Source organism: Barbus barbus (assembly GCF_936440315.1).
Source record: "Barbus barbus genome assembly, chromosome: 4".
NCBI lineage: Eukaryota > Metazoa > Chordata > Actinopteri > Cypriniformes > Cyprinidae > Barbus > Barbus barbus.
In genome coordinates this window covers 7,139,680-7,159,575 of record NC_136732.1, presented here as the reverse complement: position 1 = coordinate 7,159,575, position 19,896 = coordinate 7,139,680, and the positions used below count along the sequence as shown (strand labels likewise).

The window sequence follows — 19,896 nt, the reverse complement described above, 5'->3', positions numbered from 1 at the left end:
TCCAGCTTCATCTACAGAAGTGAGTATAAGGGTTTTTTTATGAATCTTTGCAAAATAATGTGCTATTTAGCCAGTTTCACGGCTAAAATAAAAAGTACTGCTCGTCACCCCACGGAAGAGAGGGGCGGGGTCAGCAGAGCTCATTAGCATTTAAAGCAACATGGACTAGAATGGCTTGCTAAAAACAGAGCTGATTTTGACATGGTGAAAAAGGGTGTTTTTTATACTACCATTGAGAAATTTTAACCAAAGTATGTCATAGATTTTTCATTAAGACCCTAAAGAATCATATCAACTTGTGGAAAATGGGCATCCGATGACCCCTTCAAAGGATAAACAAAACAGAAGTTAAAATGGTCTACCATCTCATATTGCCAGTGTTACTCTAGATCAGGGGTCTCCAACCTTTTTTCATTCGAGAGCTACTTTTAAAAATGAAAGTGGTTGAGTGCTACCTATGTTACACAATACTAGAGGTTGCGTTAGACTTTAACATTGTCCGTCATTTTGATGGACAGGGTTGTAAAAATTCCGTCATAACCTATTGTCACAGAATGGCCCGTCTTCCCCGTCACTCATCACTGTCACCTGTTTATTCCCAATCATCACCGGCACCTGCACCTCGTTATCACCAGCCACATAAAAGCACTTCCCTCAGCTCACTAGGTCGTCCGATCTTGAAGTGACGTGACAAGCACTGCAAAGTCCGATATCCGGATTACTACATGGACCGTCTCTGCTTCCCATAAGCTGAGTATATCTACCTGCAAATAACTTACCTGTCCTTACTTACCTTCTGCCTTGTCCTCTTCCAGTCCTCCTCCTCGTCTGTCCCCGGTGGCTTTGTTGAATCCTCGGATGTCTCTGCCGCTGCCAATCCCCAGGATCTGTCAAGACAGAGAGACTGATTGTGATTGACATTCCTATTACCTTAACCTCACGAAGTGACACTCACCAAGTCCGAAGAATCCGCACGATTGCTGTTTCACCCTGTAAATAAACACCTTGTGACTTCACTTACCTTCTGTGTCCGACCCGTTCCGTTACACCTATATAATAACCCATCATTTTAATTTTCATATTTTGATTATAATAACACATTAATTGCTTTTTTTTGTTTACGTGTTCATTTTTAATAATGAACGCAGAGGACTAGCATATAGGTTTATGCATTTATTTATTTATGATGAGAACAGGTGTACAGAGACTGTGCGTAACTTTTCATGTTCAACACCACACCCGCAGTGACAGCAGAGGCCACTAAAAACAACAAAATATGCTAGGGCTGGGTAAAAAAAACAACGATTTCTTTATTTTAATAGATTATCATTTTTATGAACCATTTTATTCTTAAATCCCAATCGATGCCGTTTTCATTTGATGAATGCACAGTATAAACTGTGAACTGATCATCTCTTTCGCTTTACTAGTGGATACTCGCCAGTGCGTAAACAAACGCATAGCAAAAGACTCCTGATAGTTTTATTTTTGTTCTGGAGTTTTATGATCCTGTGCTCTGCTGCCTCACTGGAGTGCACTCGCTACCAACTGGACAGAGGTGGGAATTACAGTTATAAATTACAATAGATCACTCTCAGACGGCCTTCAGATTTTTCCGTCATTGCTAAAAAAAATTCAGTCAGTGACGGAGAATTTTCGGTTAATGCAATCTCTGCACAATACTTAAATCTCTTAAATAATATATGAGTCTAAACTCTTATACATGGTTTAACATGGTGTAATACATGTTAAAATGTGCTGGAAATGTTGAAAAAGTACTGATACACACAAATCATTTCACCAAGTTTTATGTCAAAAACCAACAAAAGTAGCAGCACTATGCACTTTTTGTTTGCATAAACATTGAAATAAAAACATTAAAATGATGGGCAGATTTTAAAGTAACAAAAGAAAATCATAGCATGTTATCTACTGACATGTACAACATGTTCAAATAAAGTTGACCAAAACAAATAAAAAGTTTTACAACGTGCGTGTGTCCGTTAAGTCCAGAATACCGTAGGGTGTCCCAATCATCATTTTAGCATTCAGAAGCACTTGGGCGAGCTCCCCAACAGTCAAAGCGATATTACGTCACGAAAGTGCGGACTCAGAGGAAGACCGTGAGGATTTAGAGTGTCATTTGGGACAGGGCCTTAAGCACTGTTTTATTAAGCATTGCATGGTGGTAAGATGAAAAGAAAATGTCATCAAAACATTTCTGAAGACAGCTGGTTCCTCCTTATGCATTCATGCAATCCATTCAATCCTACATTCTTTCATATATTTTCTCTCAGCAGTTTGCCTTCCATAATATTTCCACACAAAATGAAATCCTCAAATTGCAATAATCAAATACGGTTTTAATAATAATTAAAATACTAAACGGTATAGTTAAAATAACCTCACGGCTGATATGTCAAAACAAATAATTTATTTAAATTGGAGGGGGTGGGACACCTGTCTATATTAGCTCACTGTTTGAATGAAAAGTATGCCTTGGCGAGCTACCTTGCTCCAGTCAGGCCACAAGCTACTGGTAGCTTGCAAGAGATGTGTTGGAGACTCTGCTCTAGTAGCTCTAGTAGTCATACTGAAACCTTCTGCGGTCAGTTTTCTTCAGAAATGTGGTTTGATGTGCTGGGTGGACAAAGAGTTTGTATGTGGCCATGGTCTGATCTGTGTTCAGTTTGTAGATGAAGAGTTTCTTGCTGGCCTGGTTTTAATGAACCTCACACTCTGACTTTCTGTCTAGATAAAACTGCTTTACAGTTAAATAAAGTACTGAATCAATCCATCAAAACAGTTCTGGTATTTTTTTTAACAATATCTGTTAAAAATGTTATAAGAATATTTCTAAAGCCTGAAAGATAGTCTGCTCACTGCAGAGCCAATGGGTGACGCTAGAGAGTCTGACTACACCCTAAACCTACTGCCAAACATACGCCCACTTTTTAGGTCCACAGAGGTGGAGTTGGACTAGGTCAAGCTTCACTCATTACATCCAGAGAGTGGGGACTGAATGTCATTCGGCTCTGCAATGAGCACCAATAATAAAAAAGGGTCCCACTTTATATTAGGTGGCCTTGACTACTATGTACTTACATTTAAATTAATCATTTGATACAATGCACTTATTGTGTGCATACATGTTTTTACTTTGTACTTATATTTTTTAAAATACCTATATGTAGTTACATCTGTAATTTCATTTATAATTATACTGTTGACCCGGCCCTTACACCTTAACCCACCCTTAAACCTACCCATACCACCAAACCTGTCCCTAACCTTACCCATATCCAAAGGTGTTTTGCAATACAATATGACCACAATAAGTACATTGTACTTATTTTATGTAAGTACATAGTAGTTAAGGCCACCTAATATAAAGTGTGACCAAAAAAAGTTTATATTTCAGTGACAGTGTGGTTACAACATTTACCAGTAGGTGCTACAGTAGAAGGTAAAGATTATACACAAAGACTGTATCCAAAATCCCATGCTTTGAGTACATTTTCAAATAAGTAATTACTTTGTGACCTTTAAAAAAAGTATATTTAATATAGTATAAATTTGTGTAGTTTGAATGTAATATGGACCTATTATGCCATGCTGTTATTCTACCAGCCATTCACAAATCCTCTCCTGTCGCCTCATGGCCATGGGATAGTAAAGTGTCCATCATATGCACACTACAGAAGTAGTAGATTATCCTGGTATCCCCTTTTATTTGTATTGGGAATTCAACTTTTGTCACATTTTGTTTTTTGCTTAATATAGTTCTCTTATTCATGAACAGCAAGGTTTAAAAAAACACAGAAGCTATTTGCACTAAGTGAAAAATGGCATTAGATTATATTTACAGTGTAAAAGTTCTTTGCAATAAGTACAAATATAAGTTTGATGCTATTTATACTTATAGATAGTGGCAGATACTATTTGCATGTCAGTATTGTTGTACATCAACAGGATGCAATAATAACATAGTGTAAATGATTATATTAATTAATTATTTTTTTTTTTAAAGTGTGACGTGTGGCCAGGTATGGTGATCCATGCTCGGAATTTGTGCTCTGCATTTAACCCATCCAAGTGCACACACACAGCAGTGAACACACACACACCGTGAACACACACCCGGAGCAGTGGGCAGCCAATGCTGCGGCGCCCAGGGAGCAGTTGGGGGTTTGGTGCCTTGCTCACCTCAGTCATGTTACTGAAGGTGGAGAGAGCGTTGGTTATTCACTCCCCCGACAATCCCTGCCGGACCTGAGACTTGAACCCGCAACCTGAAGTTGGTCCTCGTCGGCTTGTTTTCGGCGTCGGGGCTCGTCGGTCAGTCGGGCCATCTGATCATTCTGATTGGCTGTTCAGCTGGCGAACCAGTGCGCAAGAAAAAAAAAACCCCAGAAGTGACGAAGTAAACGACGAAGTCAAGAGGGAATACACAGAATGCTCATTATTTGTTTGCATTTCTCATTCCGATACGTGAACAATTTAAAAAAGATATGGATGTCTGGAACTAGGCAAGTGAAGATGAATTGATTAGCATGATCCAGGAAAGGCCGGCTTTGTATGACATTACGGAAAAATGTTATGTCAACCGTGTGGCAAAAGCTGAGCTGTGGCGTGAGATCGAAAATAAACTTGTTATATCAGGTAAGATCTCCTTTTTGTCAATTGAGGTCTTTAGAAACTTGTTTATTTTTCAATAGTCCATGAATCTTATAGAGCAAAAAGTAACATTTGTTGGTATTACAAATAGTCATGAAATTGACCTAATAACTACACATAATGCTTACAAAAATTTACTTTGCCCCTCAGAGAAAGAGCTCAAGAAGCGGTGGGATTCATTGCGAACCCAGTACATGCGTTAAAAGAAACATGGACCCTCAGGAAGTTTTGGAGCTCAGAAGACTGGCAGGCAGCAATGGATACTGAACCGCCTGTAGTTTCTAGAGCCTCACACAAAAAGGAAGGAGAGCACTTCAAATCTAACGATCAGGGTAAATAAACAAATCTCTCTCTTTTTTTATTATTATTTCAGAATAAAAAGAAACATTTTGCTTTTTGTAAAGTGGCCATTGATTGTTCAGATGGGTGTATTTAAAGGTAACTCAAGTAAATCAACATATTAACACAAGCCGATAAATTAATGTCACATTATCTTCTGCAATGTGTCATAAACTGCATCTGAATAGAGCCATTTTGCCAATTTGCAGGGTATTGTTTTAGCTATGCCCTGTTATTGTTATGGGTGATAGGTGAACAGTTGTAAGAAATCTATGGTTTTACATCGTTCACATTATGATTTTATCTTTTTATGTTTTTTAAGGACCCTTCGACTGATAGTGACTCCTGTTCACCATCTGACAGTACCAACAATGACACCTGGACTGGCACCCATGAAGAGCCCAGTTTCATTGAGGCTGAGCTACGTCCCAGTACACCCTTGGCTGAGTCCACCATCTGTGGAGCTGAGTCCACAGCCATGAGAAAGGAGCCTTTGCAAAGCACCTACATAAAGCCAATACTCCGAGGCCTAATGGGAAGCGCAGGAAGATGCAGGACGAATCCTCCAGCGAGGAGTCCACATACTTGATACGCACCATCAGCAAAACTCTGGAAAAGTTGGCATCACAGGAAAACACCAATGATGCCATCTCAGCTTACTGCAGAAATTTAGAACATAGAATACGGAATTTGCCACCACATGTACTGCCACATTTCCAGCATGAGGTTGACAATTGCATTTTCAGATACTCAGTGGGCCACAACCAAGCACTGGATGCATCTGCCAATCAGTATACACACCTGTAATACATTATATAGCAAAAGTGTAAACAGATTTTTTTTAGCAAATTGTAACACACATTGTTACACTCTAAAAAATTGCTGGGTTAAAACAACCCAATTTGGGTTATTTTGGCAACCCAACGCTGGGTCAAATATGGACTAACCCAGCGGTGGGTTATTTTAACCCAGTTGGTTGGGTTAAATCTTTGACCCAACATGCTGGGTTGTTTAATTCAACTCAACTATTGATTAGAAATTACTACATTGCTGGTTAAAAACTAACCTGAAATAGGTTTGAAAATACTGAGTGCAGAGAATTACCAGAGGAAACAGTAATAATCAAAAGGAGAAGATGTATTAATAAGAAAGAACATCCAAATGTAATATAAAAAGAAATTAATAGAAAAAAGGCAATATTTTCATGCCAATGAACAATAAAACAGCATATAAAACATTTCCTTCCAATTTGTTTAAAAATATTTACAAAATAAATAAATAATAAAAAATATTAAAAAAATAAATAACATCAATAAATTACATTAGCTTCACTTTTAACATTGAATTACATTAGCTTCACTTTTAACATTTACATAAGGTTATCAAAGTGGCACAAGTGCTTTATAAAATAGTTTGACACCCCTTAATTTAAACTCATAGCTTTTTAGAGAGTAAGGTTAACAAAGTGGCACAAGAACACAGTGGCACAAGTAAAATGCTTTAGATATATGCATTAGTCTGACAATTTTCCTCTTCATATAAACTCATAACATTTTAGAGAGGGTTAGTTGTTTTGGTTCCAGTACTGCTTAACATAACAAATATCCATGGAGCAGTCTTACTGAAGGGGATTCTGTTCCTGGGAGTTTGTAGTGAAGTGAAGTGAAGTGAAGTGACATTCAGCCAAGTATGGTGACCCATACTCGGAATTCGTGCTCTGCATTTAACCCATCCAACGTGCACACACACAGCAGTGAACACACACACACACCGTGAACATACATGTAGACAACAGTCTGCAAAAATTCCCACACTGGTGCGCACTGCTTCGGGAAATGGATGTCCAAAACATAAAAAAGTTTAAAACATGTGTCCACAGCACCAAGGAGAGTGTTTTGCTGTAGTGCCTGTTTGCCAACAATTACAAAGGCCTGATGGCACTGACTGTCATCCCCAAGACCAAGGACGAAGGGGAAGGGTTTAGTGAGCTCAGCCTCCTTCAAGTATTCAACTATGTTGGTCCCAACCTGTTAAAAACAGAAGAATGTTAAAAACATACAACTCACAACACAATGCACAATGCAGCATTATATACAAAATTAGGGGTGGGACAAAACATCGATATGGCGATATCTTGTTGTCCTTCTCCGTGCGATACGAGAATCGATACACTGGCGACAATATATCGATATTCTAATTGATAAAATAAGGCACACTAAATTAGTGGTCGACCGATATTGGTTTTTTGATGGCCGATGCCGATATCTTAGAAAGCAGGGTGGTCGGTGGCCGATATGAAGCCGATATTTTGTATAAACGCCGTTATCTTGTGGCCGTTTTGAGAATTCTGCCATTGCAGCACCGCGTCTGAGGAGAGATGAGATAACAACAACTAACATAATAGACATAAATGCCTGTGCCCGGTTGCATAAAGCACCTTAAGTGTAATTTTCCCTTAAGTTCGCCCTTATGTTTCCCTTAAACCTAAGGGTGTTGCAGAAAAAAACCCTTAAGTGTTACTTAAGGGTTTCTTTAAGTGAAACGTCATAAACACTTAGAATTTCCCTTAAATGCTGTTTTTTCACTTAAGTAATCCCTTAAAAAGCGTTAAGTGTTGCATAAAAGCCCTTAACGGTCATTTCCCTAAGTATAACTTAAGGTTTGGAAATCGTAACCTTAAGAGTAACGCGGACAAAAATAAGACGACATGGCTGAATTTATGGAATTTGACATCGCTAACAAACTAGACAGCGACCTCGACCATGTCACACATCGCAACCACTCTTTACCTGCGGTGTTACAACTGTTTATAGCACTGCGTTTTCTGAAGGATTTTAATCATTATATTTCATGGCAAAGTTTAGAGACAGAGAGTGGGGACATGCAGAAAATGCTATTTTTTGTGTTCTATGTAGTTTTTATTAATGTTTTTAATTATAAATTTAAAAAATTTGTAGTTAGCTTAATATGCAGGACATTTTGCTTAATAATAAAATGTATTTTAGAGTTAATTTTCATGCAATTTTATACATATGATGTTCTGGGGACATAAATGTCACCCATTCGGTGGAATGGCTCAAAGACACATAACATTAGCGAACTAAATGACTCACATAAGTCACATATTTCAGGGGAAATGTTGGCCAAAAGAGATATGTGAATTATTCAAAAGGCAGGGAAAAGCTGTAACGTTATAACAAAGTATAACATTAGGCCTAACGTTAACAAACCAAAGAACGAAGCTAGGGGTTACTTTTCAAGACTTTTTTGTGTCGTGTGAATCGCCCTAGTTTGCATACTTTTACATTTTCTGGGGTACAGTAATAGTTTTCTAGATTAAATACTCCAAAACATACCTTTTTTTCTCAGAATAACAGCTGTCCTCGCAGAAAAACGATCTTCTGATGTGATTCAAAATGCCCGCAAATGTAGAGTTGTTGGTCTTGGTCTGAAGCAGTCTAAAGCGTCGATGGGGGAGGGGCGAGTTCACTGTTTCAACTGTCAGTATACTTGACCCAACCGGTAACCCAGCGTTGGGTTACACAAAAAACTACCCAACATTGAGAAAATAACCCAATAAAATGACCCAACAGTCTCAACCCAGCGGTTGGGTTGAAAAAATAACCCAGCATTTTTTAGAGTGTAATATGTTATGCAGAGTTGTAATTTATATTATAGTTCTTGCAGAATTCTATGTAGACTTTAAAGTATCTATTGATTTTTTTTCTTCTTAAATTTTGATTTTTTTTTTTACTGATTTTAGTATCTAAACAGATTTTTTATCATATTGTAAGCTGTATTGTAAATAATGGCATGCACAGTTGTAATTTATATTATAGTTCTTGCAGAATTCTATGTAGACTTTAAAGTATCTACTGTTTGTGTTCATTTTATATCATTGCCTTGTAGCAAATTTTTTGCCCATTGTACTGCACATTGGAAAATAAAACACTTTTGACTTTGGGTAAAAGGTACTTGGATTCACAATTCTTTATGTAAAAAAGGATCACAAAACCCAATGATGTAAAAACCTAACCTTTATTTAGCAATGTCACACCATCTTCATAAAACAGAAACCAAGGTCAAAGACTGGAAACAACCAAGTTTGTCACATGCTTATATTTTGCCCCACTGAAAGGGCACTGCACCAGTGTCTGAATTAAAGTACTGGCACAGTTTATCCCTGAGCTGTTTGGCGTGTGTTGTACTGTTGGTTGTGTGTGGCAGAGAGGCCTGCTGTAGGCCAGGGTCTTGCCTCCATCTTCCTGGAAGAGTGTCATGATCTAGTCCTTCCTGGTCGATTCCTGCCATGTATACTTCACAGCACTCTGTACGCAGAAAGTTGTGCAAGGAACAGCAAGCAAAAACAATGTCCTCCACTTTGGTGGTGTTTTGGATATTAATGGTGGTTAAAAGGACTCAAAATCGATTTGCCAGAATGCCAAATGCATTTTCAACCACCCTCCGAGCTCGCGAAAGCCTGTAATTGAATATATGTTGCTCTACAGATAGCCTGCGGTTCGGATATGGCTTCATTAGGTAGTCCTTCAAGGGAAATGACTCATCTGCCACAATGCAGTAAGGGGCCAGCTGGTCAGATTCAGGAAGTGGTGCAGGGGCAGGTATGTTTGATGTTCTTTTCTCCAAGACATCCTGCAATGAGCATCCACCAAATACTCCACCTTCTGAAATACGCCCATTGCAGCCCACATCAACATACAGGAATCTGTAATTGCTGTCAACCAGTGCCTTTAGAACTATGGAAAATGTATGCTTGTAATTGTAAAATGTTGATCCAGTTCCTGGTGGGGGACGAATGTTGATGTGCTTCCCATCCAGAGCACCCAGGCAGTTTGGGAAGTTCCACTGAGTCTGGAATCCAATGGCTATTTGCTGCCACTCTTCCACTGTGTCTGGGCACTGAAAAACAACAGAATTAAAACAAAAAGTAGTTTAAATTGTCGACCCTTGATAATGTGTATCTGAATGTGTACAAACTGCATTATAAATGTTGATGAAGAAAAAAATAATAAAACCGTTACATGTATACCTTCAGGTATTTCTCTTTTAAGACCTGGTAGATTGCTGCACAGGTTTCAGGAACGAATTGCTAAATTGTAGTCATTCCCACTCGGAACTGGTAAGAAAGGCTCTTGAAGCTTTCTCCTGCAAAGATTACAATCACATAACTCTATTATCGATGTTCCACACCTTTTACAGAGTCAAATCAAACACTTTTAATGCATTTTCATTACATTACATTAAATCAGATTATTGTTATCAATTATTAAAGGCATTGTCCTATAAACAACCACAATTATGTTTTATATGTTGTCTCTTTTTAAGTAAGCTCCAACTGCCATCCGAAATAATCAAATTATTTTCTTTTTTATAATGCTTAATGATACGCCGACAATAAACACAACTGAAAAAGCGTTGTGATGTAATATTCAAATAACGAATAACCTTTAGCTTGCTTACCTGTTGCCAAGAACCGTAGTGTAATCATCAGACGTTCCCCTACGGAGATACAACCCCGGTAGTTTGTGTTTCTCCTCTGTATGATTGGACTGATAAGTTCTTTTAACCTGTTAAATTGAACAGGAAAAAGCAGAGAACATTTTTTAAATCAGAGGTTTCACTGCTCTCGACAGGTTCGGGAAAGCCCCTTGAGCCTGTCTCTGGAGTATCCATGGTTTCACCCATTTAGTGCACTTTCTCCGTATTTTTCGCGGCCGCTTCTTCTTTTCCTCGTCAACAAGCAAAAGACCAAGGGCTGACAACGCAGTGCCATTTGCAACGTGTCAGACATTTCCAAAATATCAAGATTCCATCTGTGATGAGCGAGATTCTGATCTGATTTCAGGCACCTTTGTTTGTGTTTTGTATCGCTTTAGCTCTTCCGGTTTCCGGCTTTGAGTAACAAACACAGACTAGTGCCACCTGCTGGTACGGAAATGAATTTCTACTTTACGAAGGCGCAGAACGGATGTGCTACTTGGCTGTCGGGTGTCGAGCGTCGGCTTGGTGTGTCAGGGCTTTAAACACCGGACAAGTACACATGGGGCAGACAGCACTTTAAATGCAGGGCTTAAAGGGGGGGTACAATGCTGCTTCATGCATTCAGAGTTGTTTACACTGTTAAAGAGTTGGATTCACATGCTAAGCATGGACAAAGCTTCAAAAAACAATTTGGACATATAACAGAGTATTATCTGTGCCAAAAATCTCACTTCCGGGTTAGGACAAGTTTCAGAGAGTTTTTTTCGATCGTGGTTCTTGCTGACGTAAACGACGGTGGAACTGCTTATATGGGCATTTCTCCCGGAAGAACACGCCAGTGCACGCATCGACCAGAGCGAGAGCACACTCATCAATGCGTTTCATTCGGCAGCACTGCGCGGGAATCACTCGGGAAGAATGTCTCTAAAGAAGTGTGTTTTTGGTTGTGAGGGAAAGATAACCTTGTTCAGCTTCCCAAAAGAACCCACCGTTACGTACCCCCGCGGTACAGCGACAGGGTCCCCACCTTAGTGCGGAGCAGCAATGCTCACGTTCTGCGAGCCGAGGTGGAGAAATTGCTGGCGAAAGGAGCTATAGAAATAGTTCCCCCAGCTCAGAGCGAGTCAGGCTTCTACAGCCGTTATTTCCTCATCCCCAAAAAGGATGGCGGCCTCTGGCCCATCCTCGATCTCAGACGTCTGAACCGCGCTGTCATGAGACGGCCGTTCAGAATGACTACACTGAAGCAGATCCTCTCGCAAATTCGCCCGGAGGACTGGTTCTTTTCGCTGGATCTGAAACAGCCTCCAGAGCCCCATTGGAGTGAGAGCCCATTCCACTAGAGGCGTGGCCTCTTCTTGGGTGTGGTCTAGTGGTGTGTCCATGGCAGACATTTGTGCGGCGGCCGGCCGGGCCTCGCCGTCCACATTTGCCAGATTCTATAGCTTGGATGTCCCAGCCTTACAGGCTCGGGTTCTCTCTGCTTAGAGGGCACACGCCTGTCTTAAGCGGTCCCCTCAGGCATTGCCTGATTCTCTTGGAACTCTCTTGGCCCTATTTTTGGTGCTGAGGCTGTACTTATGACCGTTGAAACGATTTCTAGGCTGGAATGGCCTCTAAGAGTTTGGTCCTCATGCCTCCTGCAGGATTCCTCAGGATTGGTCCCTCTGAGCCTTATTGCTCAAGGCCAGTTTATGTTTGTTGTTTCTCCTTATGGCATGGCGGGATTGTATTTGTTCCCCATAGAGTCGCAGTACGAGTGAAGTATCGACAGGGAGCGTACTCAGTTACTAACGTAACCTCGGTTCCCTTAGATACGGGAACGAGTACGGCGTACTATGCCATGCCATGCAGCTGCACGACTTAGGTCGTCGCTTCAGTCGAATTGGCCTGTTTTCCTATGGCGAAGCGCCCGCTTATATAGCCAGATGACCCCACCCCTTTTGACGGGCTTTGCCGCCATAGGCTCGTGCAGCGCCGCTGACGAGCCATTGGTTCATTTTTTATTACTGCACGAACCAATGGCTGTGCAGGCACACTGCGTGATTGAAAAAGTCTTCAGTCCTCGGAGAAAAAGGAGTTTTCCCCATAACGTCTAGCGACGCAGTACTCGTTCCCGTATCTAAGGGAACCGAGGTTACGTTAGTAACAGAGTATGTTCTTTCAGTCCATTTGCTGTTTTTCTTTTGCACAGGTGTCTTATGTAGCATAATTTCACACATCTTTGAAATTTTTTGCCTTAGATATTGAAATCATGTTGTTGTTGTTGTTTTTAGTTATACAAGGTTAAAATACATATTCTTCCTGTAATTTAACTAAGGTCTACTAAAATGTGATTGAAATTTTTTTCTCATATCATGATATAATATCGATATCGTCTGGACAGTGGAAAATATTGTGATATGAATTTTAGCTCATATCGCCCACCCCTAGTGGCGGGTCACCCGAAATTACTCCAAGAGTGCAATGATGACTCATCCAGGAGGTCATAAAAGAATCCAGAACAACATCTAAAGAACTTAATTAACGTCAGTGTTAAATTAATTATTTGACCCTTGAACTCTTTATTTTTGTGTTAATTTCTTTACATCTTGATAAGAAATCACATAAAGGGCTGGATAACTATAGGTTTTCAGTCTTACCAAGCAGGATCACACAGACTTGACACAGCTGAATCAAATCAGATGTGCTCTTGCTAGGTAGAAAAGAAAACCTGCAATCACAATAGTACTTTGCAGATAAGATATGACATCTGATTTATAGACATATGCATATATTCTGCTACCATTATATATTTTGTGGTTAGAATTCTTACGCAAATTTCTAAATTAGCCTTTCTGTGTATCATTGTGTTTTACAGCCACTTATTCCGAAGCCAGGACTAAACTCCACCAAGCTGAATATTCATCAGACTTGACAGATACAGAAAATATCTCAAGAAAAGGAAGGTAGGTCTTTGTGGAGCAATGCAGGCCAAATTCCATGCCTACTAGAAATAATCGGAAATAGAGCTAGGTGATACAGCTAATCAATTTATTACAATATAATGTTTTGAGTCATTCGGTATTGATAGCTTAGAGCTGCACAATTCTGGATAAATTGAGAAACAACTCTTTGTTTGCTGTGATCATGATTCTGAACTATTACTAGAGGCTCTGACAAAATATTATTGATGCAGTCTAATTTCACATTTGTTATTAATTTAAATTCATTATTAAAAAAAAAAATCAGTTTGAATGTATGATCAATGATTCGCTCATAAATACTTTTGTTTCATTACTGGATGAATCAGTGTATTTGAAAGAATCTGTTGAATGAAGATTCAATGTCAAATAATTTTTTTTAATCAGTCACTTGTCACCACCTGGCGGTGAAATAATGTAATCAATAAATGCGTTATTTTAAATGGAAAATTTCTTTCAAAATCTGAAACCAAGAAACTGCCACACTGACGAGCTGACATGTCCTTTTTTATTCACAATCTCCTCGTTGCCGGCAGGTACTGTACTCAGTTTCATGTGTTTGTGTGCTCTGATTTCACATGCCGATTGTGTGACCCAACTACACAGCAACACAACTTTTTTTGCTTTTCACTCATACTACTCGCCTTTTTCAAGGCATTTGATAGACTGTTTGTGATCCAGGAGTGGCGCATGATTAAGGGTTGTAAATACAACCAAACTTTGTGTCTGTTTACCTTTAGTGAATATAAGTGAAACTGTATTGAGTTATATCGAACATTTTTTCTATTGATATAGATGAGGGCAGATTGTCCTCTAGAATAAATATCGTAACCATTTTATCGCCCAGGCCCAATATGAAAACAGTAGGTAAGGTGTGCCTTATATGTTTGTGTTAACTTCTGTAGACCAAGTGCAAAACTTCACCAGAGTAAACTGAGCACCCAGTTGGAATCAAGTGCCCATTCAGATTCTTCAGAGGAGCTTCCACCCACTCCACCAAACCAACTCCTTTGACCGGCAAAGAAAGTGAGCAACTACTTTCAGAACCCCATTTACCAACATGTTGCCGGCTATACTCCCCTACGTATCACCAGTCATGCTGCCCAACGAGGTGCCAGCCCCACATCCCAACAAGCCAGCACCACAAACCGAGTTACCAGCCCCAGAGACCAAGGAGTAACCACCCCAACAGACACACTGGAGTACAATTTGTTTGGTCGTCATGGGAAAAAAAGTTTAAAGATTTCTGTCTTTTCAACGTTCTTAAATTTGATGGAAACACTTTACAATAAGGTTTCATTAGTTAATGCATTAACTACCATTAGCTAAAAATGAGCAATGCTTTTTGTTAGTCATTATTGTTACTCTTTGTTAACGGTAGTTTATAAAAACACAACTGCTCATTGTTAGATCGTATTAGCTCAGTTTAAGGTGTCCGTGAGTCCTTAAAAAGTCTTAAAATGTCTTAGATAATGTTTTCCTAATAAAAGGCCTTAAAATGTCTTAACTTCAGATTCAGTAGATCTTAAATATTTCTGGTTACATTACAGCTAAAAGACATTTTTTCGGTGGTGAAGGACCTAATGACTGTTTACAATCATTGAACAGACCTAAGATTATCCCCGCCCCCCGCGGTAGTTACTGCGTCATCAGACAGCTAGAATTGCAGTAGTGGAATACAGGCTGAACTACCTTCTTTGTTTATATAATGTTCTCAATTATAATAATAATAATATAGGTTGAGCTATAGCTAGCTGACCAGCCTTCTAGCTAGTTTAATTTTATTTATTTTTTTACTTAGCCAACCGGACAAATAGCCTGACTAAAATTTAAGTGACAAAAAAAATAAGAATGAGAATGATTCTTCTGATTTTATTACATTCTGCGTAAACCGGGATTGATAATGTATTTCTGGTATCAAGGTCATGCTGTTCAGTGCTGTCTGTCTCTTTGTGAGAGACGCCAAAACAAATGAGTTGTTCTATTTCTACAACAAAAATAGTTCATTATTTATTGCAGTTGTAATTTTGCTATGTAAATTATTTAATCTGACTGGTAACAGCCCTATAGTGTATATTGAATTTATTGATTAATTGTAATAATTTGACATGAAAGATGCATACATTTAAAAAGGTCTCTGTAAAGGTAAATAACAATATGCAGATTTAAGTATGTAAACCTGATAGAACACTGAAAATATTGCTTCAGAATAAATTGTTTACACCACCAAAAATGTTAGTGATGCAGTACATTTGGTTCCCTTTCAGTCGCTCATGTTCGACGTAACGTCGACGTGACAACGTAATTGGGGATCACTTCAGAGAGCCCTATCCACTTCGAGTATCTACAGAACAAGCCAATGAACGTTGGCGTGCGTCAACGCGTCACGCGCCCCCGCCCCGCCGCGCGGGTATAAACCGGAAGCGGGCGCACGCACACATTGTCTTTCGCTTCGGAGCCGAGTTTTGGTTCACTCTACAAGAAGACTGCCTAAAGAAGAGGACTCTCCTTGGTGTTGGTGTGACGGCGCGATCAGCGGTGGCCGCGAGCAGTGCAGCTCACAACTGCTGTTCTCACAGCACGATTGTCTGTGTGTGTCGGTCTGGTGGGCGTTCCCTGTGTGTTCAGTCACACCGCGGCTACCCCTGGGTGCCTCAACACTGAAAGAGTTATTTTCTTTTTTTGTTTTCTCTAAAAGAGCAACACAAGCGTGAACCTGCGTCTTTTTCAAGATGTCATTCCGCTTGTGCGTTTCTGGATGCAGTCGTTCCCTGGCGCCAGCAGATGGCCACAGTAGTTGCCTCTCGTGTTTGGGCATTCAACACGCTGAGGCGGCTTTTGTGGATAGTTCGTGTTCCCATTGCGGGAATATGACTATCTCAGCGCTTAGATCGAGACTCGCTTACCTCAAGGGAGGTGCAGTCAACCTCCGCGGGCCCCTCATGCCTCACAAGCGCTGCTGCCATTGGAGTTCCTTAGCGAGCGTCTTGGTCCTTCTCCGGAACGACCGGCCGTTTCCTTTGGGGCTCCTCCTGACGACCAGATGTCGATCGCAGCATCGGAGGGGGAGCTTCAGTCCTCTGGAGATGATGACTCGGCTGCGTTACCCCCCTCGGGGCGTGTGGCGTCCGAGCCGGATCCAGAATGGGCGGCTATGCTTTCCCGGGCCGCCGAGAAGGTTGGGCTTGTGTGGAACCCTCCACCACGTCCCGAACCTTCTCGGTTGGACGATTGGTTTCTCGGGGCGGGCCGTGCTGGTTCTCAGTGCGCCGCCCTGGTACCTTTCTTTCTGGAGGTGCATAAGGAGCTTTCTAGGACGTGGAAGGCACCGTATAGTGCCCGGAGCCGTTCTAGTGGCTCCTCCCCCCTCGCCACCCTCGACGGCGGGGCAGCTGAGGGGTACGTGGATATCCCTCCAGTGGAGCGGGCCGTCGCGATGCAACTGTGTCCAGCGTCCGCTTCCTCTTGGCGGGGAAATCCGCGCCTCCCGTCCAGGGCCTGTAGGTTCTCGTCCGGTCTAACGGCGAGGGCTTACAAGGCCTGTGGACAGGCTGCTTCCGCCCTCCATGCCATGGCGCTCTTGCAGGTCCACCAGGCCGATAAATATCGGTTCCTGGATGCCCCTCTTTCCCAGGTTGGGTTGTTCGGCAACGCGGTCGAGAGCTTTGCCCAGCAGTTCTCGGCCGCACAGAAGCAGACGGAGGCCATCCGGCACATCCTGCCCCGGCGGGCCGCTGCTGCTTCCTCCCGGCCGCAGATCCTCCGTCTACTCGTCGCCGAGGTCGGCCTTCTGCGGCGTCCTCCGCTCCTGCTAAGCCCCAGCAGCATCAACCATCCAGGCCTCAGCGCGGAGCAAGCCGTAGGAAGCCGACCCCGCCCGTCCAGGCCGCTGCCAAACCAGGGGGCAAGCGACGGTGCAAACGTCCCTGAGACGGGCGGCCCAGAGGTGGATCAAGTTGCTCTTCAGGAGATGGCGAAGGCGCCACTCCTTCCCCCGGTGGAAGGCCGGGTGGAGAATCTTTTGTTTCCTTTTCCTTTTGTTCCGCCACATTCTCAAAGAAAGAGCAATTTCTGAAACCTCTGGGCCCCAAGAGGGCACGCTTGGCAGTCGACGACGCCACCATGCCTTGTCACTCCCGAGCCCCTCTTTCATCGCCAGCGGGCAGCAGTGGCCGTGTCCTGGACACACTGACGCCTCCGCACACTCTCTCTGCCCTTCGACGGAAGCAGGTATGTGCTGCACCACACACTCAGACCCCACTTCGGGCCGCTGTGCCGTCCGAGTCGGGTCCCTGCATTCCGCCGCGCTGCCCCACCCCGGGTACGTCTGTGGTGCCCTTGGTCCTGCTTGCTCGGTCCCTGGGAGCGTGGGTAGCGCTTCCCAGCCCGTCTCGCTGGCTCATCCGTACCATCAGACTCAGCTATGCGATTCAGTTCGCCCGGCGCCCCCCTGCTTTCAGGGGCATTCTGTTCACCCGTGTTCTGGCAGACAGTGCCCCTGTGCTCAGGGCAGAGATCGCAGTCCTACTGGCGAAGGACGCGATCGAGCCGGTCCCTCCAGCCGATATGAAGACCGGCTTCTACAGCCCGTACTTCATTGTACCCAAGAAAGGTGGTGGGTTACGGCCAATCTTGGACCTGCGCGTCCTGAACCGGTCCCTTCACAGGCTACCATTCAAGATGCTTACGCAGAAACGCATTTTCAATGGCTTTTTTGGCTTATTCTAGCCCAGTCGAGAGAGAAGTTGTGCGAACACAGGGACATGGTGCTCAAGTGACTCCGCACTGTCGCCAAACTCTCAGCTTGTGGTCGAACCCTTCATTCCTGCGGGTAGGTGTTCCCCTGGAACAAGTGTCCAGGCACTCTGTGGTCTCCACGGATGCCTCTGCCACCGGCTGGGGGGCCACGTTCGACGGGCATGCAGCTTCAGGTCTGTGGACGGGACCTCAACTGCATTGGCACATCAACTGCCTCGAGTTGTTAGCAGTACGTCTTGCGCTGAGCCGCTTCAAACCGCTGCTACTAGGCAAGCACGTACTAGTCCGTTCGGACAGCACTGTGACCGTTGCGTACATCAACCGCCAAGGTGGTCTACGCTCCCGCCGCATGTCACAACTCGCCCGCCATCTCCTCCTCTGGAGTCAGAAGCATCTGATTTCGCTTCGTGCCGTTTTTATTCCGGGCCTGCTCAACCGTACAGCCGACGAGCTCTCACGGCAGCAGGTGCTACCGGGAGAATGGCGACTCCATCCCCAGGTGGTCCAGCTGATGTTCAGGCGCTTCGGGACCGCACAGGTAGATCTGTTTGCCACCCCGGACACGTCTCATTGCCAGTTGTTCTATTCTCTGACCGAGGGGACCCTCGGCACGGATGCTCTGGCACACAGCTGGCCCGGGGCCTACGCAAGTATGCGTTCCCCCCAGTGAGCCTTCTTGCACAGGCCTTGTGCAAAGTCAGGGAGGACGAGGAGCAGGTCTTGCTAGTTGCGCCGTATTGGCCCAACCGGACCTGGTTCCCGGAACTAGTGCTCCTCGCGACAGCCCATCCCTGGCCCATTCCTCTGAGAGAAGACCTGCTCTCTCAGAGACGGGGCACCCTGTGGCACCCGCGCCCAGACCTCTGGAAACTCCATGTCTGGTCCCTGGACGGGACGCGGAGGTTCTAGGTGACCTACCCCCTGCGGTAGTTGACACCATCACTTCCGCTAGAGCCCCCTACACGAGGCGCCTCTATGCGTTGAAGTGGAACCTGTTCGTTGACTGGTGCTCCTCTCACGAGGAGAACCCGCCGATCTTGCTCAATCAGAGCCGTGCTTTCCTTCCTGCAAGATGGGCTGGAGCGAAGGCTGTCTCCCTCCACCCTTAAAGTGTATGTTGCCGCCATTGCTGCACATCACGATGTGGTTGATGGTAAGTCTCTTGGGAAGCACGACCTGATCGTCAGGTTCCTGAGGGGAGCGAGGAGACTGAATCCTCCTCGCCCACTCTCTATACCCTCTTGGGATTTGTCTCTGGTCCTTTCGGCACTTCAGAGACCACCCTTTGAGCCTCTGCAGTCAGCTGAGTTAAAAATTCTGTCCTGTAAGACAGTACTCCTGGTTGCATTGGCCTCCATCAAGAGGGTAGGGGACCTGCATGCATTTTCGGTCGACGAATCGTGCCTAGAATTCGGCCCGGGTAACTCTCACGTCATCCTGAGACCCCGGCCCGGATACGTGCCCAAGGTTCCTACCACTCCCTTCCGGGACCAGGTAGTGAACCTGCAAGCGCTGCCTTCGGAGGAGGCAGACCCAGCCCTGGCTTTTCTCTGTCCCGTTCGCGCTCTGCGTCTGTACGTGGACAGAACGCAAAGCCTCAGGACCTCAGATCAGCTCTTCGTCTGTTACGGAGGCCAGCAGAAAGGGAAGGCTGTCT

The 19,896-nt window shown here is 43.4% G+C and overlaps 1 protein-coding gene across 2 annotated transcripts in view; it reads left to right on the top strand.

Annotated features, from left to right (window-relative positions):
* The window catches only part of LOC306867168 (uncharacterized protein), a 514,062-nt gene that overhangs the window by 241 nt on the left and 493,925 nt on the right, over positions 1 to 19,896 (top strand). The gene's annotated exons all lie outside the window — the stretch shown is intronic.